The 11,869-nt window shown below is 34.9% G+C and overlaps 1 protein-coding gene across 1 annotated transcript in view; it reads right to left on the reverse strand.

Annotated features, from left to right (window-relative positions):
- LOC118741410 (intraflagellar transport protein 80 homolog) overlaps positions 1–11,407 on the reverse strand; it is a 24,705-nt gene extending 13,298 nt beyond the window's left edge. Inside the window, 1 exon segment of the mRNA XM_036473379.1 lies at positions 11,010–11,407. The gene's annotated coding sequence lies outside the window, so the exon portion shown is untranslated.
- Positions 11,408–11,869: the final 462 nt, after the last annotated feature.

The following is an 11,869-nucleotide window of genomic DNA, read 5'->3' on the forward strand; positions in this document are numbered from 1 at the left end:
ATTTGAGAAAGAGCTGGATTTCACTTCCTCTCTTGTTACTATGGTTTTGATTTTTTTTCGAACCCATCTCGAGTGTATTTCCAATACATTATGAATGTTGGGAAACTAAGGTTGATTATGAGTTCGTTTTCAGTTCGATATGCATATTGGACATCGAAGGTAATTTTCAAACATTCGCCAAACTGTTTATAGGGTAGTGTTCGCCCATCGGTTGAAATACAACCACTAAAATTAAAGGGAGTTGAGTTAAAGTGAAGTGAAGTGAAATGATTTCAGGTGAGGTGAGTTTAGATAAGTAAAGGTAAGTTAGGTTGAATTAAGCTGAGGTGAGGTGAGTTGAGATGAATTGCGTTGAGGTTAAATAACATTAGCTTGGGTGAGTTGAAGTGAGGTGAGATGAAATGCGGAGAGTTCACGTGAACTGAGAGTAGTTGATGTTAGGTGAGATGAGGGAGTTGAGACGATTTTATGTCAGCTGCAATAAGTTGAGGTGATATACGTTGCACAACATAACATAACATAACACAGCATAACATAAAATAATACTATACAAAATAACAAAACATAGCATAACATAACAAAACATAGCATAACATAACAAAACAACATAACATAAAATATCATAAGATAATATAACATAGCATAACATTGCATAATATAACATAACATAATATAACATAACATAACATAACATAACATAACATATCTCAAATACATATTTTTTCTATTTACATACATACATATTTTGAAATTTTTAACACATCATGTGATTATATGCGATGTGTAATATCAAGTGATATTTTTCATGCAATTTTCAATCGCAAAATTCAAAATGCCACATGGTTTCGTATATGTATATGTATGTACATATTAGGGTGATTGACTCGGTCTTTGCAAACCGGTTTTAATCTATATTCTTTAATATTTTTGAAATCTTGAGTACCGGTTTTCGAAAAAAAGGCGAATAAACGAGTACAAGTATTCTCAGAAAATACATACATATATGTTATTGAAACGTAAAATAGTTATACGATATCGAGTAAAGAGCCAAGAGTAAGTGAGCCAAAATACGCATTGCCACGCACGCAATGCCGGCGATTTAGTAGCGATAAAAATTTCATCACGAAAATCATCTAATGAGCTTTTGGCTTTAATGAAGGCACGTTCCAAAATATAAGCTAACTGTGCTAAGTTTTCTGTGGATAAGTACAAATGAATTAAGACAGCTTCCCGCTTCAAATCCTGTCAACCATGAAAGTAGCGATCGTAGCCTAAGTACCGATACAGCCCTAAGCAAACGAAAGGAAACACCTCCAACACAATGGCGACATGCATAAGTATACGTATGTATGAGTGTGTGTGTGCAAACGAAGTGTATTTGTGCCGGTGACCACTGCCCATACGCCCGCTGAATGTGCCACACGACATTGCCGGCCAAACAGAAACAAAAACATAACCACAACCACATAGTCGAACACTTCACTATAATATGTATGTATATATGTAGAACTATGTAGCTGGGGGGCAATCGGGCCGCCCTAGTCGTCGACATTCGCACGCATTTGCCCAAAGCTTGGCAAGCCGTTCTCAGTTCGCTTTTGGTTGTTGACGAGTGCAATACTAACTTACAGCTTGTGGAAGCCAAAGACGCACACAATCAGTTACCCCATTGTCAGTCAGTCAGCAGCGTTGTCGGCGTGCGGTAGTGTTTAGTGGCCAGTTGCAAGCGGGACACAAATTTTAAAATTTTGAAAAATTTTGATTAAAAAAATAAAAAATTTTAAATTTATGTGCAATATTTTGTGAAAATAATTTTGCGGCGCAATTAATTTTAGAAAACCAAATAAAACCTGAAAAATTTCAAAAATAATTGCCAATTCAAAAAAGTGCATAATGCAATAATTTTCGATTTTGGCACAGCGAATTACTGAGAAAATTGTGTGTGGGCGTGTTTTTATTCTGCGCCGAAGAAAACAAAAATCTAAAGTCAAAAGTACATACATACATACAAACATATCTAAAGATTAGCTGCATTTATTTATTAAGCAACAAGTGCCTTTAGAGCCGAAAATTAAAAAAAAAAATTAAGTATTTGCGAAAATAAAAACAACTATTTAAAGCGGAAACGATGTCCAGTGCAGCGCATATCCTGGCATTGCTCTTGGCATTGGCATTAGGCTGCACAGCAGGTGAGTTGGTTTTCTAAACATTTTACTTGTGGTTCATAGACCTTATACTTAATTGCAAAAAACTTTAGTGCAGCACATCATCTCGATTTCTTACCATCGAAAGACACTCGCGGAATACTGAAAATATGTACATATGCGAAAGTTGCAACAGTGATAACAGATCAAAAATAAAAAACAAAAAGCATTTCGAAAAAGTTTTTTTTTTTTTTAATTAAAAGCAAAACGTAAATAAATTTAAGTTAAATAGTATTTCTTGATTGGTTTCATTTCGGTTCTGAACGCGTTTCGAAGAACTCAGTGACTGGAAATAACGAAAATAAAGCTTATATTTGTTGGAAGAGAAAATTCGGAACCAATTTTGCAGTAATCGTAGTTATAAATTGGAGAATTACAAGTTTCTGAAAGACTTGGTTTTTCCGTTTTTTGTTTTTTTTTTTTTTTTACTGGGTCTATGCAGCGGCTTTCGTTTCCTTCAGCGCTCGACCCGAACTACATCTCACTTTCCGATCTCATTTGCTTCATTTAAATTTTTCTTTTTGACTTTTCTCCCGGCTTCCTCCTTCCTTCCAATGCAGCGCCAAATCCGCTATAGCATGTCACTAATCACTGCTCGCTTCTTCTCCAATTACGTGCCGCCCTCACTCTTTCCCACTTGACGCACACCTCCACCTACTTCCCCTTCCACAGTGTGCGCTTACTATTCTAATAAAAGGGTTGCATTTTGTTCGCATTATCGTCGTTTTTGTTTCAAACCTCAATTCATGTTTTTGTTTTTTTTTTTTGCATTCGGTCTGGCGCCCGCCATTGCATATGAATGCCCGTTAATTATGAGTTGCGCCGCTTAATACATATTCCACCTGAATTCCTAACCTTTCTCCTCCATGGCTGGTTATTCCCGTTTTTTGTTGCATTCAGACAAGTTCATTGGACTGTTTCCGCTTCCGTTGTAGGGTATCACTTGGCACTCTGTCAAAAGTGCAATTTAATGTTTGAAATGTTTGCAATTTAAATGCCGCATTTGATAATTCTGAACAGGAAAAAGTTTGTAAATTAAATTTTTGATATAGCATAAAAGACATAGATAGCTTTGAGTAGATGTTGCATTAACTTGAAGCCATATATTTGGGCATGGAAAAACTTAAAATTTAAATAGTTCAAATAACCCATGCTGTTGTAACTTATCTGAGTTGAATAGACCGCCGTTGAAGACGCCCAGGCCTTTCAATTATACCGACACAAAAAAATGCTTTTCGGATTCACGTCTCGGATTGCAGAGAGAACAAGGTTCGATCCCTGATCCGAGGCTCTCGGCAGGCACTAGAAAACCTTCGAGTGCATTTCTGCCACAAAAAGCACAGCACAGCACAGTGTGCTTTTTGAACACTCCTTGCGAATTAATCGTAGCGCTTTCGGCAGAAGCAATATTTTAATATAACAAAATGGTTTTGAAAGCTAATTTTATTCCCTTTCACGGACAAATACTGCCATTGACCCACAATTACTCCTTGACCTTAAAAAATAGTGTTCTTCAAAAAAAAAAACATACAAACCCACCAGATTTGTTCCAAAAAGCAATTTTTGTATGTTTTATTGCACTAATTTTATAGATTTTGAGACGAGAAACACGATTCCATTGTTAAAAAACAAAAAAAAAATTTAACACATCAATTTTAGAAATGCATTTCTGACTGCATTCTTTTTTTATTTGCATGCAGCTGTGCATCCTTCTCACGATTTTATATCACTCGAATAATAAGTACGCTATAGTGCTATTCAAGATCTTTAATTTGAGCCAAGGTGGAAGTCTTTAGGCCCTCTACAATGATAAGAACGATGTGAAGGATATAATGTTTAGTTATTTAACTCGTTTTTACATCTTTTTACAGCATTGTACTTCCACAGTAGTTTGCCCAATAATAGCAGAATAAAGTTGTCACCCGTGTAACGAACTCTCACACAACATCCTGCAACCACTTTTTATACGGTCCTTGAGTCACATTATCGCCAATAAAAATGAATCGGCGAAAGATCAGACCATCAGTTGAGGGCACTTAGTTACGCAAATAAATAAATGTCGCAACGTAAATCAAAAAGCGCCACAACTCAAAAAATCCCAAATGTGTTGGAGAGCCAAAAGCCGTAAATGCTGCACAAGTGACGCAAGCAAAACAAAAGCAGTCTTAATAATATTTTTCCAGTTAAAGAAGATGGTGATGAAGATGAAATTATGGCGGACGTTAGAATCTGGGCAAATGAACTGTTTTATCGCAAAAAATCAATTTTTAAAAATTTTGAGTTGTGACTTTTTTCAATTTAAAGTGCGATATGTACACAAATATGTATGTAGATATGAAACATAACTGTATCATCCCTGCAGTGAAAAGCCAAACGCATCAGTAAAAATACCAGTTCAGTAACTAGCATGAGCGAAAGCGATGGCCTACCAATTCCTACATCTGCCTTTGAATTGTCAAAGCTAAAACTAAAACGCAATTAATTACTTTTCTCAAAAGTTTCGGATGTGGCGTCGCGAGAAAATTGCCGCATCTGGTACTGTAAAAAATGTACAATAAAAACCCTAAAATAAAAAAAAATGCATTAAAGAAACCGAAAGAAAAAATTCGCTACCGAGGGATTGAACCTCGGATTTGCAAACTTGCACCCTAGTGATTTGCGCTGTCGGCCATTGCAACCATTGGAGCGCCGCGAGGAAAATGGCATTCTTATTCTTTTCACGGGAGATGATTTGACGGGACAGTCGTCAACCAATATGATGCTACTAAGTAGTAATGCTAATGCATAGCCGTACACTTGACATTGCGTAGGCCATATTGAAAATACCAGTCACTAGTATGGAAACAATATGGAGTTGGGCTAAATTCTAGTTCACAACTAGCAAAAGCTGAGGTAGAACTACAAGAATGTGTAAAAACCAAAAAAAATAACAGCAGGCATTTTATATCGCCTACTTATCAAGACAAGGACTAAAAACAGTTTGTTTGCATGCAACCATTGACATAATAAAACTGCCTATATGCGTACATATTTATGTATGTTTTAGTTGTGCTGAAGTAAAGTAAGAAAATTGTATATCTCAAGAAATATACAAGAGTATGTAACTAGAAAAAGTTCTTAATGAAAAATCAAGCCCGCAAAAACAAATGGTTATGTCTACGAGCTTCCAACACTTCAATCGTACGTCCGACGTGCCACTTAGCAGTTCACCTTAAAAGGGACACACCCTGCGGAATTATTGGAAACCTAACATGCATACATAAGAATTGACATCTCCCACACAAAAAGTAGGAGTCAAAAAGCAAAATGGGCTTTTAAGCTAGAGACGATGGCCTAGGGGGTAGTGATTTGTCTACAAGATTTGCTATCGGCCGGAATCAAAGAATGGGAACATTTTCCGAGACTTTGGAGAAGATCTATCTTCGCGTTTTTGAGAAAATGCACTTCAATTGCGATTTCGCACAACCTGCCGAAATTAACATACAACAATAATTTACCCAGGCGACGATTTGTAAACATCTGTGTCTCTGAGAGAGTTTTGGGTTATTGTTAAGAGTAAATATCATGAAGTCGCTAAAAAGGTCAACTTAACTTTGCTTCCTTCCCTCACAACGTACTCCGTCAACAGGGTTTTCAGCTTACATTTATACAAAGCACAGATTCAGGTCGAAATTGGATGCTACCCCTGAAATGTTCATACAGATTTCAGACATTATATCGAACTACTATTTTATACAATAATTACTAACAGTGAAATAATTTCATTCTTCACATTAAAATTTAAACTATTTATAGTATTTATAGTAAAAGTGTTTATTCGTATTTAAATTGCACTGCCTTTGATTTTTAGTAATTTGATGTGGGGTTCCACAAAATGAAATGTGGTTACTAAGGGTTCCATCATCTTAAAAGTTTAAGAACCCCTGCCTTAGAGAGTCTTTTTTTCCTTTTATCATTGTAAACGATCTCCGGATATAATATAAATTTATATACGTTCTCTGGTTTTAGTATCTTTAAACTTGCACTTTTCATACTAAAATAGAATGGACTATAAAAGTGCCAACTCGAACTCAATGCAAAAATTCTGATTAAAAAGTTGGAATTCTGATGAAAATCTGTAGGTTTTTCTTCGTTTTGTCCCAAGTTTGAAATTCTGTTTGTAGAATGAGCTAAATATATATTTATTTATAAAATATGAAACGAAAAACCATCACATTTTCAATAACGCAAAAAAAATAGAGAAAGCAATTAACTATACAAATACCTTCTCCGATTTCAGTTAAAAAAAAACGGCATGTACATACTTATCCATTTTCCTATTTTCACTTCACACAAATTACGAGCCGATAAGACTTTCGTGGCTGAGACAGTCACTAAAACAATTTACTATCATTTCCGCAGCAAGTTAGGGGCTTCAAAGCAAATGACTACCTTTAAAAATAATTTTAACTTTTTCAGCAGGTAAATTGTTTCAACAAAGTTGTGTCAAATATTTGCATTTATGTACATACATATTAAATGTTTTATTTCCAAATAGATAAATACATGTGTAAGTCTATGATTTTTACGTTTTACTTAATATTTACGTGATGGCATTTCCGTCAAAAAGGAGAAAACTATTTTTAATTGCAGCTTTTTTGAAGAACATACATATATCGCGAATCCTCTTTATATCTGATTAAATTTTTGCGACCAGAACTTAATTAGTAGCGGCTACTATGCAATTATTAATTAATCTACAAACATGTATGGACGTAATTATAGATGATTGCAATAATTTCCCAGCCAGCGAATGTCATTACTGCGGCGGCCGCTTTGCTGGCTGATGCGTGCCTCATTTAACTTGTCCACAGGTTGTTAGAAATTTCGTTAGTTTAAATAATTAAATATCGTGCGAATCTCGATTAAAGTTGATTGGGTGGGTGCATGTTTGCTATTACATATGTGTGTGTGTATGTGAATTGACTTAATTTGTAGGAAAAAATGTATAGCAAGATTGGCAGTTAAGTAAGTTGACAAGTGCACACAAAATGTGTCTTTACTAGGGTACTTCTTAAAATGTTAAAATCTAAATTTTGTATAATTTTGTATGGGCCACCCTCTTATTTGGTTCTATGTACAAAATAAAAACATCGAAGAAAATTAAAAAATTTCAAATGGATTTTTTGGGGTCGCTGCCAAAAAGCAGAATGGTAATTTTAATATTTTCCAACTTGGTAGCGACCCCTAAAAAATATTAAAATTTTCTTCGATGCCATTATTTTGTACGTAGAACAAAATGAAGCACCCTAATGTCTGCATATTGTATGCATTTTTGTATGTATGTATATTTGTATATATAATAATGATGAACAGAATATGTTCTTACGTATTTAAGCTAAGCTCATTCACCATTGTCAGTTGGTTAAAGAAATGTCGCATGATTATCGGTTAAATGTTGTTGATTATATTCGCTTAATGCCAAACGCTATAATTTTTCTAATTCCAATTTATGTTCATTTTCCTTTTGTTATGAACGTTTGAGGAAATTTCGAAAATTACTGTGATTATTATTTAACGACGTTAGCACAATGGTCGGCAGTCCGAAAAGGCTGCCAAAAAAAACCCTTAAAACGATGGTTAGGTTTGTAAATTTTAGGCTTTTCTAACTGATAAGGTACGCTTCAACGCAGTCGCTACATATGCCAGAATAGACTTACGACTTTACAATGGTTTTTCAGTTCGGGGCCACCGGTGTCAGACATTCTCTGTTAAATTTATCACGAAAATCGGGAAAAATATCTCAATTACCCACATCTTTAATAAAAGAATCCCGCAAAATTTCCAAAGAATTAAAAACATGTCTACACTAGAAGAAAGGAAACCTTAATATAGACAGGACCAAACTCATTTCCTTTCGAAACTCAGCTTTGAACAAAGGTCGGTAGATGGCGCATTAAAGGCCTAATAGAATTTAAAAACAACAATAACGGGGTTGCAGTGTTTATGAAAAGCGAGGGTTTTGAAGAAATTCGCGACTTAAAATCTCAGCCTTTATAAAATTTTGTTAATGTTCAGTTAAGACACAAAAATTTTAGATAAGGGTTTTCTGGCCATCTTAAAAGTATCACTGTTATAAATTATTTGCATTGTTTAAGCGAATATGGTTTTTGGTGATTTTAAAGTTTAATAACTTTACCTTTTTCGATTCAAAAACAACTCTTACTTTATATATATATATATATATGTATGTGGTATTTAATATTTCTTGTTTTACATGAAACTCTCTTTTATATTTGAAACGTTCCTTTTCTACTTCTAGTAATTTGTTTTGCAAAATATCCTTCGAATAGGAAAACTACCCACAACTGGCATCACAGTTCGAGGCAACGGTTGCTCATTCTAGCGTTCATCATACGCCCCGGTAACACAGTTCGGCATGAAAATTTTATCTGAGATAGGGCTGGCCATTTCTAATAGATTTTGGGTCGCTGAATTCGAATCTCAGCTCAGAACTGCTTTGTTACATCGGATTTTTTAAATATCCTAACCTAAAGATAAGAAAAGTGCTGGTTTGGCCTATTTTCAATGTTACCAGCATCGCGACGGTTTTGTGTCTCTAAAAACGATGCAAAGTATTTTAGAGGATATCTCGCTGAGCTTACTCGAATATCTCATTTTTTTATCCGTTGTTTTGAAATTTTCAATCTACTAGGCTGTATGCAAGGAGGCAATAGTTAAATTGTAATATATTTTGCGTATACATAGTTACATGGTACATATTTTTAGGCTTCCTTTTTCCATAAAACTCCGTTGTCTAGTCATATGAAGCCATACGATATTTCAACTTTTCCAAAACATTTTCCGCCAATGTGAATTTTCATACTAGTGATGCAGAATTGTGGCTAGGATCTTCCAGATATCGGGTTTTGGAAAAAATTATCTGCCACATTGGAGGTGCCATTTTCAATATTAACAAGTAAGAAAGTCTAAGTTCGGGCGGAGCCGAACATTAAATACCCGGCGCAATTATTAAATATATGTTTTCCACCTTTCCGAAAGCTACCACTACACGATAAGCCGGGGTGTATAAATTTTAAGTAAATTAGCGTCCTTAAATTTCGAAATATTGCAGTTTCAAGCATTTCTGAAATATACCGTTATATGAAAAGCGGTCGTAATTTTAGTCCGATTCAAATAATTTTCACCGCTTTGCTTTTATGTGGCAAGCACAATAACCATACCGAGTTTGGTTCAAATTGCTAGAACGGTTAGCGAGATACATATATGTGATCATAAGTGGGCGGTGCCACGTTGTATCATAAGCGTATTTCTTGGTAAAAAATTGTTGCAACCATCAATTTTGAATAAAGTAGCTTTAATATTTACTGATTTATCGAGGATTTCGTATTTTTCTAAATTACCGTTATATGCGATGTGGGCGTGGTTATTGTCCGATTTTAAAAATTTTCGGCCATTTGGTATGCTGTAGCAGGACCAACAACTGTGCCAAGTTTGGAAGAAATTGGTGCAGCGGTTACCAAGATATACACATGTAACCATAAGTAGGCGTGGCTACGCCCATTTGCCAAAATTTTTTAATATTATTATTTTTCGTCTAAAACTCATTGTAAATATCAATTTTGAGTGAATTATATTCAGTAGTTACTAAAATATCGCACTTTTCGTATTTCTGAAAATTACCGTTATATGGGAGGTAGGCGAAGTCCACGTACCACCTGCTGTACCAAGGGCAACAACTGTGCCAAGTTGGGAAGAAATCGGTACAGCGGTTGCCAAGATATACACATGTAACCATAAGTAGGCGTGGCTACGCCCATTTACCAAAATTTTTTAATATTCTTATTTTTTGTCTAAAACTCATTGTAAATATAAATTTTGAGTGAATTATTTTCAATAGTTAGTAAAATATCGCAGTTTTCGTATTTCTGAAAATTACCTTTATATGGGAGGTAGGCGTGGTTATTGTCCGATTTCGCCCATTTTCAATACCATCCGTCCTACGCCCGAAAGAAGAACGCGTACCAAGTTTCGTTAAGATATCTCAATTTTTACTCGAGTTCTCGTGTGCACAGACGGACGGACAGACAGTCACCGCTTAATCGATTTCTCTTTTCATTCTGATCATTTATGTATACATTTGTTTATATATATCTCGATTCGTTTTGCCTGTTAAAAACAACCGTTATGTGAACAAAGTTATAATAGCCTTGTGCACAAGTGCGCTCGGGTATAAAAATATACTCCAAATAAATTTAGCAAAAGCAATGAGACTGACATTTTTTCAACACACAACTTTTAAAAATGCACATTAGGGTAGTCCAAATCTACCTGGGGGTAAGGCAAAGAAAGTTTAAAATGTTAAGCTCTCGCCCCCTAGGATTTAAAAAGAAAGAATACCCGTATTTGTTTTGTTAAAAAATTATATTTAAAACTTTCTCAAAGAACGTAAAATTTTCCATGTATTTTATATAGGGAAAAACACTTTCGAAGAAATGGTATAGAATTCTTGAAAATCAAAAAAAAAACTTTGATTCTCCTTAGAAGACTTCCAGTACCAATACCCAATTATTTATTTTTCAATACTTACTTTTATAGGTTACCCAAATACCCGAAAATCTCATAAAAAATCGTTAGTATTAAAAAATTACAAAATAAACGATTTCTTATTATTATTGGAGGTCTCCTCAAAAAAAAAACGGAAAAATCCTCGGAGGTGAGAGCTTAACATTTTAAACCTTTTTGTTTTTGTGTAGTTATATGTATGTAGGCAATTTATTTATTTTATTTTTATTTTTTGCTTACATATACATCTGTCACACTTCGCCGTTGTAATTTATTTAACGAATTCGTAATATTGTCACCAACAGATGCAACACCAGCACCACCAGCAGCAGCAACAAAGATTTCCGCACCAGCAGCAGACTTTTCGAGTATTTACATAAATGAACGCGGGGTTGGTTAGCTGTTAAGCAACCTTGTTGGCGCGACGAGCAATAAACGTATAAGATGTACTGAGTGCCCGGACCGACTAACGTGGAACGCCTTCTGCTACATCTGCCACTTACACCCATGAAATTACTCTTTCTTTGCTGGCAAATTGACTGTGGCGAGAAGTTGTCGTTTGTCGTTGGCAGCTGGTTGTCGCTTGGGTGGCTGCCTTTCGAGTGGAGCACCGAAAATAGGGGGATGCATACATGTGCTTTTTGGTACATATCGTCGTCTCAGAAAACGGATGTCGAATGTTACAAAACACGGTTTTGAGAAAATTGACTTTGAAGTTTAAGGTCGAATTAATCCGAAACTGTACGGTAGATTTTTGTAACTTTTGAAGGAGACGTAGTTGGTGTTATTAGTTTTAATTTCCCATATTTTTACATTTAATATCTCTTAACGTTAATGAGAAAATTTACTTTTCATTCCTTATACATTTGTCGTAAGTAGCGTTTACTCACCACTTTGTTTTGTCCACAGAACATACGACAATAGTAAAGTATCTATTTCAACGACGATGGTATAATTTGATGAAAAAACCAGACATATTTATTAAATAATGATTACTTATTAGAAAAAACATAACAAAAACATAATCATGTATTTAATAAAAAAAACCTGTACATCTCTTATGCTGTAAATATGTTACGAACATACGTTTTCTTTATATA

The sequence above is a fragment of the Rhagoletis pomonella genome, unplaced genomic scaffold, assembly GCF_013731165.1.
Source record: "Rhagoletis pomonella isolate Grant_MI unplaced genomic scaffold, Rhpom_1.0 Rhpom_scaffold_00006, whole genome shotgun sequence".
NCBI lineage: Eukaryota > Metazoa > Arthropoda > Insecta > Diptera > Tephritidae > Rhagoletis > Rhagoletis pomonella.